The sequence below is a fragment of the Pleurodeles waltl genome, chromosome 8 (assembly GCF_031143425.1).
Source record: "Pleurodeles waltl isolate 20211129_DDA chromosome 8, aPleWal1.hap1.20221129, whole genome shotgun sequence".
Lineage (NCBI taxonomy): Eukaryota > Metazoa > Chordata > Amphibia > Caudata > Salamandridae > Pleurodeles > Pleurodeles waltl.
Window position 1 is genome coordinate 519,877,046 of NC_090447.1, and position 20,934 is coordinate 519,897,979.

Genomic DNA, 20,934 nt, shown 5'->3' on the forward strand with positions numbered 1-20,934 from the left:
ACAGTTATACAATGTGTTTATTTGGTTTTCTTGTCTCATCTGCCCAAACGACACCGCATGGTTATTCACATTAGTAGGAAAATGGGTATTTAAATTATATGCATTAATAAGTGTGTTATACATTGTTACAGCCCCTCCGGAAGTCATAAGGGTAACAACCCTGACGAAACACGTGTTGGAGGGCGGAACTTGTGAGATATCAACAGTTTCTATTGGTGGAAATTCAATGTGAACGCTTAGCTGGTAAACTGATGTAGAGAATTATGGAATACGATTCATTGGACTATATACCAATTGTTTGTGGATACAGTGGTGCCAATTTGAACACGCATATGGACTAATAAATAACTACAATACAGGTGGAACGATCGCCGTAATAAAACCATTCACATTCTGAACTGCACCACCAGTTCACACAAACCACTAATTTTGAAACCCACTGTGCAAATTGTGCCAACATAAACCTTTCTTTGTCTATGCTTTTTTATCTCCTGCTCATCACTGCAATATTGTGCATATTTCAAAATATAATCCAAGAACGTTGTCTGCCAACAAATCACATTCTGCTGTATATGCTGACTAATCTCAGATCTCAGACCAAGCACAAACTGTAAAATGAAAAATCCCATATGTGTTTGGTCAACATGCGTATGTCATATATGCTGCTGACATGCTTTTATCAATCTCTCATAATAATCATGAATTGACTCCTTAAAATCCTGTTGAACTTTTTTATTCTCAAATATTCCAAATCTTTAGGAGGGATTCTACCCTTCAAAAATGTAATCACCTCATTATCTATAGTCATTACCTGAGGTAAAGGCGCATTTGTGTGAGGATCTCTAGCTGGTTCTGCATCTGGCCATTGTACAGCCATCTTACATACTGCCCACATGTCACTTGGAACCACAATATCAAAGAATGAATTCAATCAATCAACCCACACTTTTAACATTTAAACAAATCATTCAAACTGTGTGTACCATTGCATAAAACTTACCCTCAGCTTTGGAAACTTGTTCATAATTGACCCAGGGTTTCCCCTACTCCAAGGCACATGCACATAACCTCTACCTGGTATATCTCTTTATCCCTTCTGCTGCTGTGTGCAGTGTGTTTTCTTTTCCCCTCAGCCTTCTCTGCCTGTTTCTTTTTCTTTTCATGTTTTTGTAACCATTTGTTTTCCCATTTATCAATCTCATTCCATCTTCATATGCATTTCATTAATTCAGTAATACGTAATCACTTTCCTAAAGAACACAGGTTGTCAATGCATTTATCATCCAGATTTACCCTAAAGCTTTTCTGCAGTGGGCCACTCCTTGAGATATCGACATCATATTTCTAAGCTAATTCTGTTAATTTGTCATGTATAGTTGCAGCACTCCTTGTAATTTCTTTACACAAATAAATTAACTCCTTCTCTTGATAATGATTCATATGATCAATATCTAAACATCTTCTAAATATTTCTTCCAATTCAATTTATAATGTTGGAACATTTAAAGGTCCCTCTTTTTCTGAGACTGTACGAGTATTTGGACTTGAACTAGTACTTGGTCTTTCTACATCTTCAGCTTTCACACAATTTCTGGCAGCCTCTTCAAACCAAGGGGGAAAAATCCCACCTTCTAACAAATGACTTTCACCTGGCACTGCTTGTGTGGTTATGACATATCGTCTTCTTTCTTCTAATGCTTGAATAGTTTGTGAAGGGGTGTCCAAACCACAATCTGAGAGTTTTGCGATGTCAGGGTAAACCCATTAACTGGAATACCTCCAGTAGCTTTGTGAACTACTGTAGCTGGTGTGCAAACAACTTGTGCATGCACTGATTTGGTTGAGACCAATTAAGTCATTTGTGCTGGGATTGTAATCACAGAAGCTGTAGCATCAACGAGTACTAAAGTCTGAGCAGTTCTGATTTGTGTTGGAACATTTGTAATTGCTTCTTGAATTACAGGCTGTGTAATAACAGACTGCACCAATTGGCTGATTGCCTGTATTGGACTAGTAACTTGTGAGACAACTGGTTCTACAGGAGCCGTAGCTATGGTCACATTATTTGTCAGATGTGCATTATCGCATATGGGACCCACATAAGGTGGCTGATGTGTGGCCAAATGTTCATCTAAAAATATAGTCGCCTGAATCAGTATCAGTGTTGGATTTCATTTTAGCTGTCATTTCTTTGTCCACTTTAATCTTTTTCTTTTTAGGCTTTTCAAATTTGTCAGCGTTTGAACTCTTTTTACAAGTAAATGATATAACCTGGCACCCTCCACTATACTCTTTCTCCACCTTTGACTACCCAAAATTGTATCTGCATAGTTTCTCATTGTCTTTTTAGTTCATTTTCTTATTTTGAGCCATTTTCTCCCAATCGCTAAATGCTTCAAATTGTGCAGGTCTAGGAGGTGGCGTCATTTCATTAGGTTTTTCTCGTAATTTGGCAAGAATTCTTAAATTAAATGTACCCCATCTAGGAAAACTCAATGCACCCTCTGTTTAAGTGATCTTGCAACGCTGACCAAGCCAAAAACATGTATGTAACCCATCATCAATCATCATGTGGTATGCCAGCGTACCTCAGGAGGTGCTTCCTCAACCTCCCTTATTGGATTCACTACATCATCTCTTATTAGACTCATAAAAGCTTTTAAAAAAAATAGTGAATGCAAATTATTTTCAACAGAATTGATAATCAAAATTGCAATGTCTCAGTTGTTTTGAAATTGTTCTGTGTATGTCAAATCTCAAAGATCTTTTCTTTAAAACACAACACAGTTCTGTATTTCAATCAACCAACCTCATCACAGCTCTTGGGTAATTCAACCAATCCCAGAGCAGAGTTACACCAACCGACCAATACCAGTGCATCATAATATGATGCAACAACTCGCTTCTTACAGCAGCTCACCCTCCTTTACAATTTCTTCATACAATAATTCATACAATATGAAAAGCTTAAATTCTAATAACTAAGCAACAAAAATTAACACCAATCTTTGACTGCTTCTTCTAAGGAAAAACAATAGTAAAATCAGGAATCAAATTAGGTTTTAGCCTTTCTGATCTTTCAATCAGCCAGCATTTTTCCATTCACAATGATGAGTTCTTGACCTGAGGGAAAATAACCTAATCAGTGTTGCTCCTTTGCCCATCAGGTTTCACAAACACCAATCAAAGTTCGTACAACTACAACAATTTTTATTACGCCCCTATCTATTTGTGTAGTCAACAACGCCTCACGACTTACACTTCTCTTAGCAGACAAGAATACCTCTATTTCTTATATCTGTATCTCAGGATCTTAAACTACTTCTTAGTCCGATAACCTTTTATCTTATTCGACAGAAGCACATGTAACATCAATAATGCTATTCAAGACATCAATATGCAAATGCCATTCATAAATGCATAATCCACATTAAGAATCACAATATTGGCACATCACCCTATTGATATTCATGCACATCGATACACCAGTTCTTCAACTGCTATCTGTAACTGCTTCAGAAACTGTACTTGATTAGTCTTCGCAATCAGGGTCTGGGCAATTGGGCTTTTATCTAATTTGGGCACTTTTTAATTATTTCAGCTTCTTTCCGTCATTTAAATGATACCTCTGCTACTAACTTTTTGGGAGAGTGGAGAGCCCTAAATATTCATAAAAGCTATACAGCTCTTAAAATACTGGATTGTGGACCTTGGAAATGAGCTGGGTAACAGGAAGCTGCATCCATCTAGAACGCAATTAATTTACTCCAATCGCATTTCTATCTCTGAAGTCAATAACAAGAGTTGTGGTTACATTTTAAAAGATTTATTAATTATTAGTTCTCAGATTTTTTTTATTTACCTATATTGATCAAACATAGGTTACAGAACATAGCATAAAACATGTCGCATAAATCTAACCCTAAATTATACTTCTAAATTAGGAAAGTACATTGGAATCGAGTAACTCCTAAAGAGTTTTCTCATAAAGAGAGCAGTCGAGGTTTAGCAACAGAGAATCATCTGAGTCAGAGAGCATCAAGAAATAAATTATAAACTAGCAAAAAGGAATAAGCATCCAATAATCTGTCTAGCCACTAAGGCTGTACAGTAGCGAAATGAGAAGAATGTACCGGCCAAGGCAAAAAGAGAGAATATCTCTGCAGTGAGCTATGAGCAACGAGCAGACAGTGTGTGCTCTGTCATATCATTTGAACCTGTTCTTTCCCTGGGAAATTTTTATACTAAGTACAAAGATACAAACGTTTAAACAATTTCACAGATATATATAAGAACAACCAATAAAAAGACAAGGATGTTGTGAGACAGCAACAGTTTCCTTTGAGAGGGTAAGTTCTAACAAAGAGTCTCCACATACAAGAAATATTCGAATACATTTTTCACAACTGTGTAACTCTTAAATATTTTCACATACATCTGGTTTCTGAAAGACAGAACATTCATGTGAGTTGCAGGCCTCAACAAATCATTTAAATGTTACTAGAACTACAGCTCTAGTGACATAAATAATCTACTTAACATAATTATAATGCTCTTGACCCATAGACTGGTTTTAAAATATGTGATCCTGGGCAAATATTTTAACTCACTGAGCCGCCATTTTCTTCTTTATCACATATGAGGGCACCTTCAAACACGCAAATTCAGCATGTCTGCTGTACAAAAAGCACTTGTTTGATTTAATAGAAAAAAACATTTGATCCATATATAAGACAAATCCAACCACATATAGGATACACATGACTGCTAATGTGTCTCTTAGTTCATTAACTGCATTGTCATAAGGGCAGGAATGCTTCTCAAATCATGTTTACAATCTATCAGTGTTAATAAATAAATAACTGAAACATGTAGAGGTACCACAGTTATTTGCAATCAGTTGATTTTCCACTGAAATAGCCACAACATTTCCCACTGACATGTCATTTTAATGATAAAACTATACAGAGTACAATGTTTGGACATTACCAAGTAAAGTGTTCTGATTTGTTTTGCTCCTATTTTAATGTTTGTTTGCATCACACTTCTGCATTACAAAAAAACTTTATTTCGTAATTCCTGATATTTTTTAAATACTTGTGCTATTCATTTACAAGCTTTTTCAATGTTGTGTGTTGGAAAAAAACTAACATCTTACAGCCTTTTGTTTCACAATGATTGTCAGACAGCTCACTTGACAAACACTTCCCAATGTAATATGAGAAAGAAAAGTAAACACAATTTTCCAGGATAAGATAAGAAATAATTAGTAAAAACACAAACTAACATTTGACCTCTGTCCTTGAACAGACAGCAAGTGTGTCAAGATTAAAATATTTAAAGGTGTCTTTATTGCTCATTCACTTTCAGAATGAACAGAACACCTGTTCCTTGCAGCCTAGGTTAACTCGCCAGAACGGATGACTAGGTGCTAAAAATAGCTTACCCTGTGAAAAATCTGACTCCCCATAGCGAGTGGGTGAGTAGATTTTTCGAGGCCTGAGTTTTATGCACAAACAGCGTTTGTCATTTTTATTCCCACACCCCTCCACACTAGAAGCCTATTCATAAAAAAGCAAATTTTTAAGACTATTTAAGCAATAAGAGATTCTAATGTAGGTCAAGCGGTTACAAATAATATAAAATATAACTTTTCTTTGTTGGCATAGGACATTTGGGTCATGAAAAGTAATGCAGGAGTCACAAAAGAAACATTTAAATTGAGCTATGGCAGTGTGGAATTTGTTAACGTTAGCAAGTCAAGCAAGTGCAGGCCACGCAGAGTTTGGAAAAGAAAATGCAGTTTAAAATGCAGCATTTAGTTGGATGGAATGGAAATAAAGGACAATCATTTCAAAAATATACTTTGTCTGAAGCGGTGTAGTCATGGATTCAAATTTCAGAGTTGTGCTCAGCATGTTGAACAGTACATTTATGGGACTGTCTGTCAACAAACAGCAAGCAGAGATTCATGAAAACACTCTGGATAGAGGGTGTGCCTTAGAAGCATGCGACAAAAATTAAACAATGAATTAACTAGTATCTGAAACACAGGAGTGCAGTGAAGGGACCACAACTTGACACATTTGTATAACTGCCACACACCAATTGCATGCAATGTTGCACTTAGCAGTGAGAAGACCCAGGCCAATTAAAGTACAGGTACCCCTAATACCACCAAGGTCCCATGAGTGCTGATTTTGGATTAAAATCCAGGGTCTGCCCATAATATCTGGCAGCATGTAGTGTCTGTGATCAGTATTTTTGAAACACTGTGCATCTCCCCCATACCATATGAAACTTGATGAGCATCTTGTACAGATTCTTCCCATTTTCTGTAGCTGTTCTGCTGTGAACTACCTTCTGTGAAAGTATCTGAAATGCCTATCACAATATGGCAGATATTGCCAGTACTCGTGGAGTCACCTTTGCTTCTCCGCATTCGTCCTTATCCAAAATCTGTAAGTCATGCTCCCAAAGGGAGCAAAGCTGTATTGGAGGGTCTGAAGAGTCAATCCAAAGGATAAGTTCAGGATGTCCTACCCAGCGGCTACATGGTTATTTTAGCCTCTAGCAAGTTGAAGTCTTGGAGATTGTGGTGTTCCAGGCGGTACTATTTCAAGATGTGTCAGCTGCAGGACGTGATCAATGTAAGAGTTATTGAAGTCGTATTCATCTTTGAGTGTATTATAAAGGACTTTATGCAGTAGTGCTGGAACAATTTTCAGAGTGGTGCCGTAAATGTTGCATCACTGAAGTCATAGGAATTATGAAAAATTCAAGCATCACACAAATAACAAGCCATGCCCATTCAGCAGGAGAGTGGTAAGGGTGTTGTATGTAGCCAGTGGTGCATTTTGGAGCATAGTGTCGCAAATATATTACTAAAGCACGGTGTGGTAGCGCACAGTCACTTATAGACAGCGTAATTTCCATTGAAATGGGCATAAATTTACAGATCAGCATCACTATAAAAGAGAAAAAGAGGCTGGGATCTACCCAGAGTCTGCCTCAAATAATACATAACAACACAAACTGACGTGGTGGCAGGCTGGAAAGGCACATTTCTGATTCATGCCCCTTCAAAGATTTTCATCTACCTACACTAATTACTACTCCAAAATTAGACAATTCCAAGAATTGGATAAGGTGCATGCCTCAAAAAACATAAAAATTTTACTAGACCTGCAGGTCAAGTAGCTTGAACAATCTTCTCGCCCTAACTGTAATGTACTTGACCCGGAAACAGGTCTTAAATTGTGTGTTACAGTCACCTTTGTCCTTCATTCTCACATGAATGCACCTTCAAATATGTGAGTTCAACATTTCTGCTGTAAAAAAGTCATCTTTTGTTTGATTAAATACACTAAGGGCCAGATGTAGCAAAGGGTTTTTCCCATTCTGTGTCAATGGGAAAATGTGTTCGTACATATGGCCCCAAATGTTTGTTATAACCCACATTTAGAGTACACATGATCCATGCGTGACTTGCCCCCTAGTTTACTAGTAGCTTTGCCATCAGAGCAGGAGTGTTTCTCAGTTTATGTTTAAACACTAACTTTTAATAAGTATATTACTAAAGCATGATGTGGTAGCACACTGTCATTTACAGACAGTAGCCATCGTCAGACTCCAAGGAATAAACATCGTGTCTTATGCCGATGACATACAACTCATCATTTCCCTCACCGAAGAACCCGGACACGGCCAAAAGGAACTTCCACTCAGGAATGGAAACCGTTGCCACCTGGATGAGGGAAAGCTGCCTCAAGCTCAGCTCCAACAAGACTGAGCTTATCATCTTTGGAAACCCAATCTCAGCTTGGGACGACTCCTGGTGGGCCACATCCCTCAGCGCCCTTTCCCCAACACCGACTGAGCACGCCCGCAACCTAGGCATCATCCTTGTATCCTCCCTATGCCTGAGCCGCCAGGTAAACTCAGTTGCCTCCTCCTGCTGGCACACACTCCACAAACTTCAGAAAATATTCAGATGGATCCCAGCAGACTGCTGCAGGACAGCCACCCACACCTTAGTCACATGCAAGCTCGACTACGGCAACACCCCCTATGCCCGCACCTCGACTAGAAACATAAAAAAACTACAATTTACCCAGAACGCCGCTGCCAGACTCATCCTGGACCTCCTACGGCAAGGACATAACTCCCAAAACCTGAGGGCTCATCTGGTCTAGGAACGAATCGCCTTCAAGCTACTCACCCATACACACCGCAGGACCAGCCTACCTGAACCACCTCGCCTCCTTCCACAACCCCGCCAGATCCCTCCGCCCAGCTGACCCTGGCCACCATCCCTCGCATTTGTAATTGTAGGACAATTCTTCACCTACCTCACAGCAAAGAGCTGGGACAACCTCCCCCTGCACCTCAGACAAAGCCCACTGCTCACCATCTTCAGATGTGGCTCTTCGGATGAGCCCCCCCACCCCCACACACCCAGCACCTTGAGAACCTGACGGGTGAGTACCCGTGCTTTACAAAAACTGACTGATTGAGTAGATTGATAAATTTACAAGAAATGTTCAAAAACCTTACCAGTAAATTACAGCTTTACTCATAAAACTATATAGTCTATTAACAATAATCTGTGAAAATTAGGTTTTAGAGAAAATATGTATCATTTGCACATCACCAAGAACAAAAAAATGGTCTTTCGCAGCTACTGAAATACTTTTTTAAATGTTTGTTAAGTTGACTTACTTTTACAAATATTGTGTGTTGGGAAAGACCTGATGCCCACAGCCTTTCATTTCACACAGGTCAGACAGATCACCTTACAAAATCCTGGAACTCTGCAGTCACAACAAAAGTATTTGCATTGCAATTAGACAAACTGGCTTTTGACCTCCGTCTCTGAACAGAGAGCAAATGTGACAAGAATAAGATTTAAAGGCATCTTAATTGCTAAATAAGTTTCAGTCTGAACAGAACACCTGTCTTTTGTCAACTCGCCAGAGGGGTCGAGTAGTTTCTAGAAATAGCTCGACTTCATAAAAAATGACTCACAATAGCGAGTGGTCGAGTAGATTTTTTGAGCCATGAGGTGGACTCACTCACGTAATGTGACATGCGTCATCATAGACCACATCATCCCACTCAGGTCAGATATTACTATCAGGGCAGACTCAACCTCATGTGGGACTATCATGAGGGAGATAAATCTGTGCTCCAGGTATTTGAACTAAAAATACCTCAGGTAAATCACAAAGATTCCTTTATTGGGTGGTACCCCAGTAAGTATAAAAATACACTAGAGCAGTGTAGTCAGGGGACATTCTTGGGTGCTATGACCTTTACGTACCCCTATGGTGCCGACATGCTAGAATAGCTAGATCTTGGGCATTCATCAGGGCTTATCTAAGAATCACTATAGATAATCCATGTAAAAAAAACACAAACGAAGGACGTGCATCTCCTTATGAGAACAATTATAAATTTACCTAATGTAAAGAGATGAAGTGAAATGGTAGTGTTAAGGTAGACAATCAATGAGAAAAAACATCTACTGCATTGAAGTTGTGCGAAAACTCTAGAAAACATTAAAAAACACACCTGTGACATGGCACGTGGGGGTAAACCACATGCTCAACTGCCGTGTAATCCCTGCTACTTTACCTAATTCAGGGAGACCCGGTGGCTCATGGTCTGTTCAGGAGTGGGCGACTCCTATTGTCACACTCTGCTAGGGATACATAGTATACATTATCATATCAGTAGGCATCTTGCATTTTCAGGATCCAAATCCACTTGGCAATGGAACCTTTCTCACATATAGGTATTTAATATGCTCAGTTTACTCTACTTTCTGCTTTCCTATAAGAAGACCATATTTCCGTCCTTAGGCAAGTTCAACAAACATCATGGTTTTGGGCTGTAGTTAAAAATTACCTAGCCAAGCCAGGGAGAAAGATTCCCTATACTGGAAGGAGCGTGTGTCACTTACTTCACCAAAGAAGGTCGCCCTCTGCATACCTACCCTCCCCTTCTGAACAGCCATCTGGTAGAAAGATGAACTGTATCTGACCACTTTTTTATGTTGTCTTGAACCCACCCCTCCTTGGTGCAGCATCTCTTGCATCTGTGTTGCTCAGCTGATCGTGTTCAGGGCACTAGATGAGGCGTGAGTAATGCATCAAGGATGGGACACATCATCTCAAGAAGGAGTGTCCCATTAAAGCCTGGAGATGCGTAGCGTGGTATATGCCCCACTATTTGTTAAACTCCTGGACACATCATGCCTGGGAAGTGTGTCCTATTGTAGCCAATGGCAAGATGCGTGCTGTATGCCCCAATATATGTCAAGGCTGGGAAACGTCGGCGTACTGAAGCATGTCCCCAGGGGCTAAAAGGTACAGTGCATTATGTTCATTGTGGCACAAATCAAGTAAAACGCTGCCATCATGCTTGTGCACTGTGAGTGTGAGGCCCGCCCATAATCTGTCTGGGAGGCATGTGTCCGAAGTTTCGAGTGTGCTTAGCCAAACCCTATCCTGCAACATCTGGTGCAAGTCCTGCAGGGGGAAGAAAACAAAACAATCAGTTCTGTGTAACATCTTTGCCAGATAAAATACTATCTTACCACATGTTCCCCAGAGCACTGTAGCCTTTAATGGAGGATTGTAAGATGTTGTGTTCTTACTATGTATATTATTTTAAGTGTTTCAGTTCCATTATGGTTGGTTTCAAACTCCATTAGCTTGGTTTCTAACATTTACCAAGCGTCTCTTCTAATTTTGTTTAACCTCGAGAAGGCCACAGGAAACACATTTGGTACTAATCATTTGTCAGTAGGTAGGTCCCATATACAACGTACACCACACAAAATTTCATACAGTTAGTTTAGAACCACTTTCCTCTTTACCATGCATTAAGAATCTCTCCATTTAAACTAGCAAAATTTAATGACAGATTAGATAAAATGTTATTAATACATATTATGAAGGCTAGGTTGTATAGATATGCCTCTGTGGGATATGTTTTCAGTTGGGGTAGAGTTATGATTATTAAAGGGACCAACATGAGAACCAATTACCTCTTCAATTAACCGCCAACATTTTGCCTTTCTCCCCTAAGCTTGAGCATTCAGGTAAGGGCTTCTGTATAGGAGATGTAACTCAACGTAAGTCCAAACCCCCTTCCGTGTGCATATCTCATATATGGAAAGTTCACGTTTGAAATTCTGGGCGTTCCTAAATACACCAAAATACCACAAGAAAGCACTCAGCTAGAAGCTGTAATGCAACCACATCATATTGGGAGAGCATCACCTTTCTGATCTGGAGTTGGAGTCTGGCCATTCTGTCTCTTGTAGTTCCCTCCCTTGCTCAGTGTCCACCATTTTAAAATGAAGGTGCTGTCACTATGGTGGTAATCCTTGGTAAATTCTGAGCATCCATGGGATAATGCTTATAGTACACACATTCAAAATGCTGATACTGGCACAATGGTGGCAATCCGTGGTAAATTGTGGGCACTGATGGGATGATGTTGCATTGCTGGAATGATGCCCATTGCCTACCTATAAGGCCTGCTAAAACTGTGGCCTGAGTATAGTGGTGATATTTTCTGAAACATGTTGTCATCTATGTCATTATGCTCACCATTAGTAAAATATTAGCCTTGGGACATTTGTGGCAAATCTTGGCAACTTGTAAGCAGCATGGCAAGGTGCCCACCCCGGGTAAATGCTGGCCTTGGCACAATGGTGGCAATTCCTGGCATACTGTGGGTACCAGGTAAAGACAGTATCTATATTTGGCAGAATTCTGATGTTCACAGATTGCTAGCCATCCTTGACATAGAGCAGTACCCACTATGGTAAAATGACAATATGGTGATAATTCTTGGCCTATTGTGGACCTCCACTGCACAATAGTGCTCAATTATAGCATAATTGTCATCCTGGCACAATGGTGGTAATTCCTGGTATATCTTGGGCACCCATGGCACTAAAGAGATTCTGTCAGTATGTTAGAGATTCTTGCTATATTGTCAGCATCTACTATATGATGTTCATAATTACTGACATGCTGTCGTACCTGCTCTCAGCACAAAGGTAGTATGGTGATAATTATTTGCCTATGGTGGACATTAGATGGAGCAGATATGCTAATTGAAGAACTTTCTAATGATTAATGTTTGTTTGTTAATGAGAAAAATGCATAGAGAAATTGATATTAGAAAATAATGTGCATAATCGAAAATGTGCCCACAGAGAGTGGTAACCATCTGTATTAACAGATGCTAAATAAGGGAAAAATGTATATGAAATGTATTATTATATCATAACTGGATGTGAAACCTATGTTTTATGTTAATTCATACTCTTAAATTAGCCGGACTAATGGCCTGGTTTCACCGGGCCTTGCTTGCTCATAACATGGAGACTCAGAAAAACTTTCCGAAGACTGGTAACTGGAAGGAGGGACCTTGAACTGTTTAGAGTTCAGACGGCTCAGCTGAACATTCTGCAATGTACCAGCGGACAGGAGATGATGAAGACAATTTGATACAATTACGTGTAGTGTAGGCTAAATGTACTTTCCCAGGACTAGAACAATAGAGGCACTGACTAAAGACTTGTATGCAACAATTTCATTACCTGAAGAGCCGGATGATGTTCTCATCGCAAGAAGGACAAATCTATTTTATGGGACATGAAGCCTATACAAAATTAGAGATTTGGTAAGCAAAAACTATAGGTTAGAGTCATAACTTCTGATGGACTGACCAATTAGCAATTAGTGGGATGGACTGGGAGACCCTAATAAGAAGTCATGACAAGGAGAGTGAAATCATAACTGCGAGCAGAAAGTTGATGACGTCAGGAGACGCTGTCCGAAGTGCTGATAACTGGGCTTATACTCTGTGAGCCTGATACGTAGCTGACCACTGATGACCTGGGGACGAAGACTGACTCGTTGCTGATCCATCCTGGATAGGTAGCTATGAAAATGTGACTGACAAATTTTGTGCATTTTCTTCTAGGTGCCAACTGCGCTGTTTCTCAATAGTTTTCTCTCTTAGGTAGATTTTTCCAAATTATTAATTTCTCTAAATTGTTTTCGCATGAAGACCAACATGCTGATGCTAATCTTGGTTAGGTAGGTTGATAGGGGGAGACGTTGACAGTGACAAATGACTGACGAATTGAATTGCTGAATTGCATTGTTAATGCTGATATTCATAGCTTATGTTGTTGCTTGGTCGCATATGTTTTTTTTCAAGAGATAATGTCGTATAACTGATGAATTAATAAAGAATTGATTTAATAAACTTTGAACTAACAGATTACCTAGAATCGAATCAATAGGGAATAAAAACGTGTTAACCTTTTCCATGAGTGATGGTTATTTCTGATTAATATGGTTTTCTTTTTTGGTTTCTTAAGTGTTTGATATTGATTTATTGTTGTTGATTATTGGTTCAGTGATCACTGCAAGACTAGGATACTCCATGTGATTCAAAAGGTTCATCGACCTATACGCGTCCCCTTGTAAGTTTACTTACTAAGGACGGGCGCGCTAGCACATTCATTGCACACTGATGCCCAATCCTGACTAACAGTCGCTCTGGCACAATGGTGATAATTCCCAATGGTGGTAATTCCTGGTGTACTGTAGGCACCTATGGCATAACAGGGGTTCTGGCAAAATGGTGGTGATTCTTGCCATACTGTTGGGATGCCCTGGATAGTGATAATAATTATTGACTTATTATTTGCTTCTATTGCACCAATACCTGCCACAATGTTGACCCATTCTATGTCAGGACCGGAGGCTCAGATTATGCTTCTCTTTCCATGCTTTATTTTTAACAGCAGCCAATGAAAATCATGGGAAACAAAAAACTACATATCCCAACACTTGCAAGATCACGTGATGACCATAGAGGAGGAAGCCTATACAGTGTTGAACCACACCCAGCCACTTCTCTTTCTTTGCTGCTTCGCAGCCAGTTAAGTGGTTTTCCCTTTTTTCACCTTATAAGTATATGTAAATGTTATTGTGTATGGAGTGGTTTTTCCCTCCTTATAAAGCGTCCGTTTGGATCGCTTTATAATTGTGTGGAGTGGGAGCAGGGGAGCGAGGACTCGCGCATTCCCGCGCAGTCCTCTCTTCAATAGCCGGTGTTGTGTTTAATTAATTATATTATTTTATTGCACGCGACCTACGTGAGCGCGTTAGCCGGAGCAGTGCGGCCCATGTGCACGCTTCTCTCCGGAGTTTCTTCTGCCTTGAGGAGGTAGCGCGAAGCCGCGTGTTGTTTGCTCTACCCCGGGGGGGGCCTGGAATTTACTCGAGTCCCGAGCGCTTTATCAGCCGTGCCGAGTTTAATGTTTGCTTTGCCCCAGGGGGTCCCCTGCCTGTAGCGCTCGTGCCGGAGCGCGTGGATAATTATTCTAAAGCCTTTTCAAGGCGATTTCACGCTCGTTTGAGCACTTTCTTCAGAGGTTCTTCTTTTTCCTGACTAAGCGCGGCAGCGCTGTTATTTTACTTCTATTCCACCGGCTAAACTCCCCACCTACACCCCAGTGCCTGTACACTGGGGTTGAAATAAATTATTATTCAGGCTGGGCCTGCTTCCAAGGGTATAATTAACCCCTTCACAGGGCAGCTCCCTCCACATCCTAATTGATTTGTTTCTTCTGCCCTGCTTCTTCTACTGTTTATATTGCTCCTTTGGAGCCCGTTCTGCTGTTCTACAGTATCGCTGGCTACGATGACCAAGCCGAGGAATTGTATTACCTGGACGATACAGCTGGTTCTTTTGACCAAGATTTGGTATATGCTCTTGACGCAGGAGTGCATCACTCGGTCAATCAAGCTTTAGCTCAAGCTATTCAGCCCATCAAACACCATCTCTTGGGTTTGGTGGAACAACAGGGCTGGGTAGCCCCGGCAGGCGCTTAACCCATTGGGGAATCTTCCTTTTCAACGAACACCCAGGCTTCTAAGCAGGTTACTAACCTGCATGCTGCGGACTTTGAATCCCTTATAAGAAATATGGCAAGGGAGCATGACTATAATGCGGGATCGCAAAAGAAAGCTGTTAGTGACCCAGCTTCTTCTTCTTCTGAGCACTCCTCCGAGCAGGGAGATGATCCCCCTTGTAAGCGCAAGAAAGTTCATCACCAGGAGGCACCTACCCCTAAGGTTCTGACATTCGAACCAGAGGACATCGTGCACCCCAGATCTTCACTTTAGTTACCACCCTCTGAGGTGGCGGATTATGTGGAAGCTCACATTAGACACAGCTTCGATAAGGATATTCGTTCTAGGCTGAGGTCTGAGGGCCCCAGACCAGATTTTCCCTCCAAAGTTACCGAGACCCCCAAATTAGTTCCTACTCTGGTCACTTTCCTCAAGAAATCTGCGAAAGACCCAAAGAAGGGTATAGATCGTGCCTGGCGCGGATTCCAGGATAAGCTGTTGGACATCTCCGGTCCCTTAACTAAGATTTTAGAGTTGGCCTTTCAGGCCAAGGAGTCGGGTGAGCCTATCAACCCGGACATTCTTGTAGGTCGGGCTCCGAGAGCTCTTTGCTTCTTGGGCAATGCCAATTGCGCCATATCTTCTGAACGTCGCAGATCTGTGTTGATGAAGCTAGATCCCAAATTGGCAGACCTCGCTGCATCTGAATCAGGCCCCGTGGCCCAGGGTTTGCTGTTTGGGTCCCCCTTTATGAAGGAACTTTCCAAGTTTGTTTCCACTTACGCCAGTTTGGACAAGGCACAAGGATCCATCAGGAGAGTGCTGCGTCCACTTTTTAGAGGGGCCGGACGCTACAGAGGCCGTGTCTTCAGCCGCTACAACCAACAAGGCCCTCAACGTGGATTCTATCAGCAAGGAAGAGGAGGTTTTCAGGAGTACGACTCCTCCTCTTCTACCTTCTACCCGTCGAGACCAAGATCTGGTCGGGGCAGATTCCGCAGGGGGAGAGCCAAAGGCCATCAATCTTTCTCCCAGGAGTCGGGAGGCACGGGTGAGCTTGATTGTAAGTTCAGAGGTAATGTTGGGGGGCAGAACTCAGAGTTTTTTGGAGGCTTGGCGGCTGATTTCTTCAGATGCTTGGGTCTTAGAGACCGTGCAGGGGTTCAAGCTAGAATTTTACGAGTCCCCGTATCAACATTGCCTTCCCGGGCAAGTATATTTTTCCCTTCAAGAACAGTCTCATTACCGCAGAAATTTCAGCTCTGGTAAAGAAGGGCGCCATTGTCAGGGTTCCTCGTCACCCTTCAGGTTTTGTCAGCCCAGTGTTTCTAGTGGACAAGAAAGGTGGCGGTTCTCGCCTGGTTCTAAACTTAAAAGACTTCAACGTTTTTTTACTGTATCGTCATTTCAAGATGGAGGGCATCCATTTGCTGAGAGACGTTCTCCAAGAGGGAGACTGGTTGGTCCGCTTTGATCTAAAGGACGCTTACCTGACCATTCCTAATTTTCCTCCGCATCGGAGATTTCTCCAGTTCTGTTGGGAGACCGAGTATTACGAGTACAGAGTTCTCCCTTTTGGTCTGTCTTCTGCCCCTTGGTGTTTCACGAAGGTAATGCATCCAGTCGTGGAATTCCTTCGCTCCCAAGGGGTCCGGTTAATCATTTATCTAGACGACATTCTGATCATGGCCCAGGATCGAGACCTGCTGTTGTCTCATCTGGAATGTTCAGTGTCTCTACTTCAGAGTCTGGGTTTTATAATCAATGCCCAGAAATCCATTCTGGTTCCCTCTCAACAGATAGATTTTCTGGGTTTCCAGATAGACTCGATACAATCCCTATTGATTCTTCCCCCCGGGAAGATTCATTCGATCAAGAGAGAGTTGAGGTCTCTATTATCCAAACAGACTGTATCATTGAGGGTGATTGCCCGCATGGTGGGCCTGCTTTCTTCTTCGATTCAGGCGATTTTTCCGGGTCCCTTGCATTACTGAGCCCTTCAACGTTTGAAGATATCTCGTCTTCAGAAAGGTCTCAGTTATGCGGATCAGGTTCCCCTATCAGAGGAGTCTCGTGCAGAGATGAATTGGTGGTCGGATCATATGGAAGCCTGGAACGGCAGAGCCATCTTCAGATCTTACCCAGACGTAGTGATAGAGTCTGACGCCAGTCGTTGGGGCTGGGGAGCCCGGTGCGGATCAGTGTCCCTGGGAGGCAGATGGTCCAGCACGGAGTTGAACCTCCACATCAATTGTTTGGCACTCCTAGCCGGCTCATTTGCAATTAAGAGTCTCTCTCCCATCAGGGCGAACTGTTGTATTCTCCTTCGCATGGACAATATCTCAGCAGTGAGATATGTCAACAAGTTGGGGGTAACTCGTTCCCGCGTTTTAGCGGAGATAGCCAAGGAGTTTTGGCATTTTTGCCTTCAGCACAGGATTTCAGTTGTGGCGGAATACCTTCCTGGGGCCAGCAACTTGGTTGTGGACTGGAACTCTCGTCACCTGAGAGACTTCAGCGATTGGAGGTTACATCCCAGAGTTTTCAGAACTCTTTCTGCACGGTGGGGTCCTTTTTCAATAGACCTGTTTGCGTCTCGCCTCAACCGGCAGATAAAACGATTTTTCAGTTGGAGACTAGATCCGGAAGCATCGAAGATGGATGCCTTTCTTCAGGACTGGTCTTAAGAACATAGTTACTCTTTTCCTCCTTCCTTAATGATACCCAGGGTTTTGGCTCAGATCAGACGTCAGCATGCGGAGTTGGTCCTGGTGACTCCTCTTTGGAGATCTCAGGCATGGTTCCCGTTGGCGATGGAGTTGAGTTGCGATCATCCGATCCTTCTTCCCTTCCGGGAGAATCTTCTCCAGGACCCTCTGGGTCTGTTGCATCCATTAATCCTGTCGGGTCAGCTATCACTGGTGGCTTGGCGTCTTTCAGGGAAAGATGGAGCATCACAGGGCTTTCGCAAGAGTCTTCCGAGTTCATTGCAGGTTCCTGGTCCTCCAGTACTCACAAGAGATACGCTTCGGCTTGGAGGAGATGGAGTTCTTGGTGTAGTTCTAGGAGTGCGGATCCTTCTTCAGCAGGTTGCTGTCTGGTCCTAAATTTCCTATCCTCTCTAGCGGCGTCAGGTCTAGCTTATCGCTCTATCAATAATTATCGGTCTGCTATTTCGGCAGGCCATTTACCAGTGGAGGGTAAACCCATAGGGGAGTCTCCAATTGTGTGTAAATTAATGAGGGGTATCAGATTGGCTAACCCCCCTCGTCCTCGTTATTCTTCCCTTTGGGATGTGAATATTGTCCTTCATTTTTTAGAATCTTGGCCTTCCAATAGATTTTTGTCTAGGAAACAGCTGTCAGCTAAACTCACTATGTTGTTATGTTTAATTTCTTGTAAGAGAGTTTCAAATGTTAGGGCTCTGGATTTGGCTGGGAGAGTTTTTTCCCCAGATGGGGTCTCTTTTTCTATTTCGCGTAGAACTAAATGCAATCTGAAGGCCGTTTCTTATCCCTGTTTTGTGGACAACCCCAAACTTTGTGTGGTGCAGTGCCTTAGAGCTTACGAGGTGAGTACAGAAGAATTTCGTTCTGATATGGGGGGACAATTACTCATTTCATTAGTTAAGCCTTATCATCCTGTTTCGTCAGCCACCCTCGCTAGATGGATGTGATGGTTACTGAATGAAGCAGGCATTGATATTTCTAGATTTGGTGCTCATTCTGCCAGAGGCGCTATGGCTTCAAAGTTTTTGGCTTTGGGTTCTCTCTTAGAGGACATTTTAAGGGAAGCAGACTGGTCTTCTCCTTTGACTTTTAAAACTTTATTTTGTAAACCTATTGTGGATATTGCATCGGTGGTTGTAAATCAGCTTTGAACAAGCATAATCTGAGCCTCCGGTCCTGACTTAGAATAAAAAAAAATTCTAGCATTCGCGCTAAGAATTTTTCAATTCTATTAAGGACACGGAGGCGAGGATTATCCCGCCGCACTGTTGTATATGTTTTATTGTGATACATATTATTTATTGATGTTTATGTACAAGTTGCTGTATTTCAGTGCTAACCCACCCTGTTTAGTAGTAGATATAAGTAGCTCTTATGGTATTCAGTTTTTATGGCCTGAATTTTCCTTTTTTTTTCCTAGGAAATGACGAGTAGTAGTTTCGGCCCATTCTGGTATCGTTCTAATTCCAGTCAAGTTGGACTCCAGTTCTTCTGTTTTTCAGGATTTCGTTTTCAAGTTTCTTGTTAAGACTTTGACTTATCTGTTGCGAGTTTTGGACAAATAAAGAGGAGTGGCTGGGTGTGGTTCAACACTTTATAGGCTTCCTCCTCTATGGTCATCACGTGATCTTGCAAGTGTTGGGATATGTAGTTTTTTGTTTTCCATGATTTTCATTGGCTGCTGTTAAAAATAAAGCATGGAAAGAGAAGCATAATCCTCGCCTCCGTGTCCTTAATAGAATTGAAAAATTCTTAGCGCGAATGATAGAATTTTTTTTATTCACCTCGGTATTTTAATGTTTCAGTTACTTAAAACCATATACAATATATAATACATTCATGACAAAGTGGACCACATAAATACAAACATCCAGCCCAGGTTCTACAATCTTTAAAAAGCATGAAAATGAATTCCCTTTGGTCTAACTTTCGCCATATTCAAATAATCAAAGATTTACAATCCCACCTCCTAATTGCTAAGGTTACAAATGTTATCTGTCCCTTATGTTTTGGTGAAGTGCAACTAAAACAGAATAAAATTGCCTTGCATCATGTTCTTATCCATTCTGATTTAAATGTCTGTTTCTGGAGTTTCTTATGAATGTCCAATAACTTGGGACATGAGCAAATAATATGTTTCCCTCTCTGAGTTGCAAAGCCGGCATGTGCTGTTCATTTGTGGAGGGTTTCTCCTGCGTGCTTTGAACTGATAAAAACATGAGATATTTTTGCCTTTGTGTTCAAGCTGAAGTCTAAGTATGGTTGCTGGTAGGTTGTACAAGACTCCAGAATAAATTTGGCGTTTTTGTATTGTGTCACCGTCTCAACGCTCACTTGTTATGTTGGTAAACCACGACATATTGAGGGCATGTATGGCATAATGGTGTCCAACCTGCACAATAATGGCCATGGCTTAATGCTTCCACTTCCTGGTCTTATTAGAGTTGCCATGAAGTAATGGTACCAATGTCAATATGTATATATAACTGAAAAAAAGTTCAGCACTCTCAGAGAATACAGTAATCAGGGTTAGAGAACATATGTAATATGCATGCTAGTGTATATGCTTAGCCAGGCCTCTCTCCAAATCACAGGACAGATATGACTGTCTCAAAGCCTGTGTTTTGAATAAAGAGTTTGGCAAGGAGAAATCTAGTACATAAATGCTTTTTGTGGTAAATGCTTGTTGAACTATTATACTCAAAGTAAATTGAGGTAGAATGTAGAGTGGAAGGGTTGAAAATAGAATACTGAATGATGTGTATGTCTGCTTTCAAATTAGGACAGATGGGGCAAGTACAGGATGGAGATGGACCTGGTCTTCTGATGACCTTTGAGAGACAGTATTTTACAAGAATAAAAACACTGTATTATTACCTGTACGGAAGGGTTCTGTACACCATAAGGAAACACTACATTTAAACGTGGGTTTTGAATTTGAAGCTTGCACAACAAGTACTTGGTTGAACCGCTAACAAGGAGAAATTCCTATTTCTTTCCTTTTCCCTCATTTTTTCCTCTTTGTTAGTTTTAACCTATATCATGGTCATAAGTATAACATTTCATGATGCAAATGTTCTATGGTAACAAACAAATGAATAGAGAGAATGTTAGTACTTTGTTTCATGGCCATTTAACGTACAAAATGAATTACTGCAAAGTTACATTAATCTTAAATCTGTTACTTTATGAAATGGCTTTGCTAGAAGTTATGTGAGAATGGAAATTAAATCATTTGAAAAATGTATCAT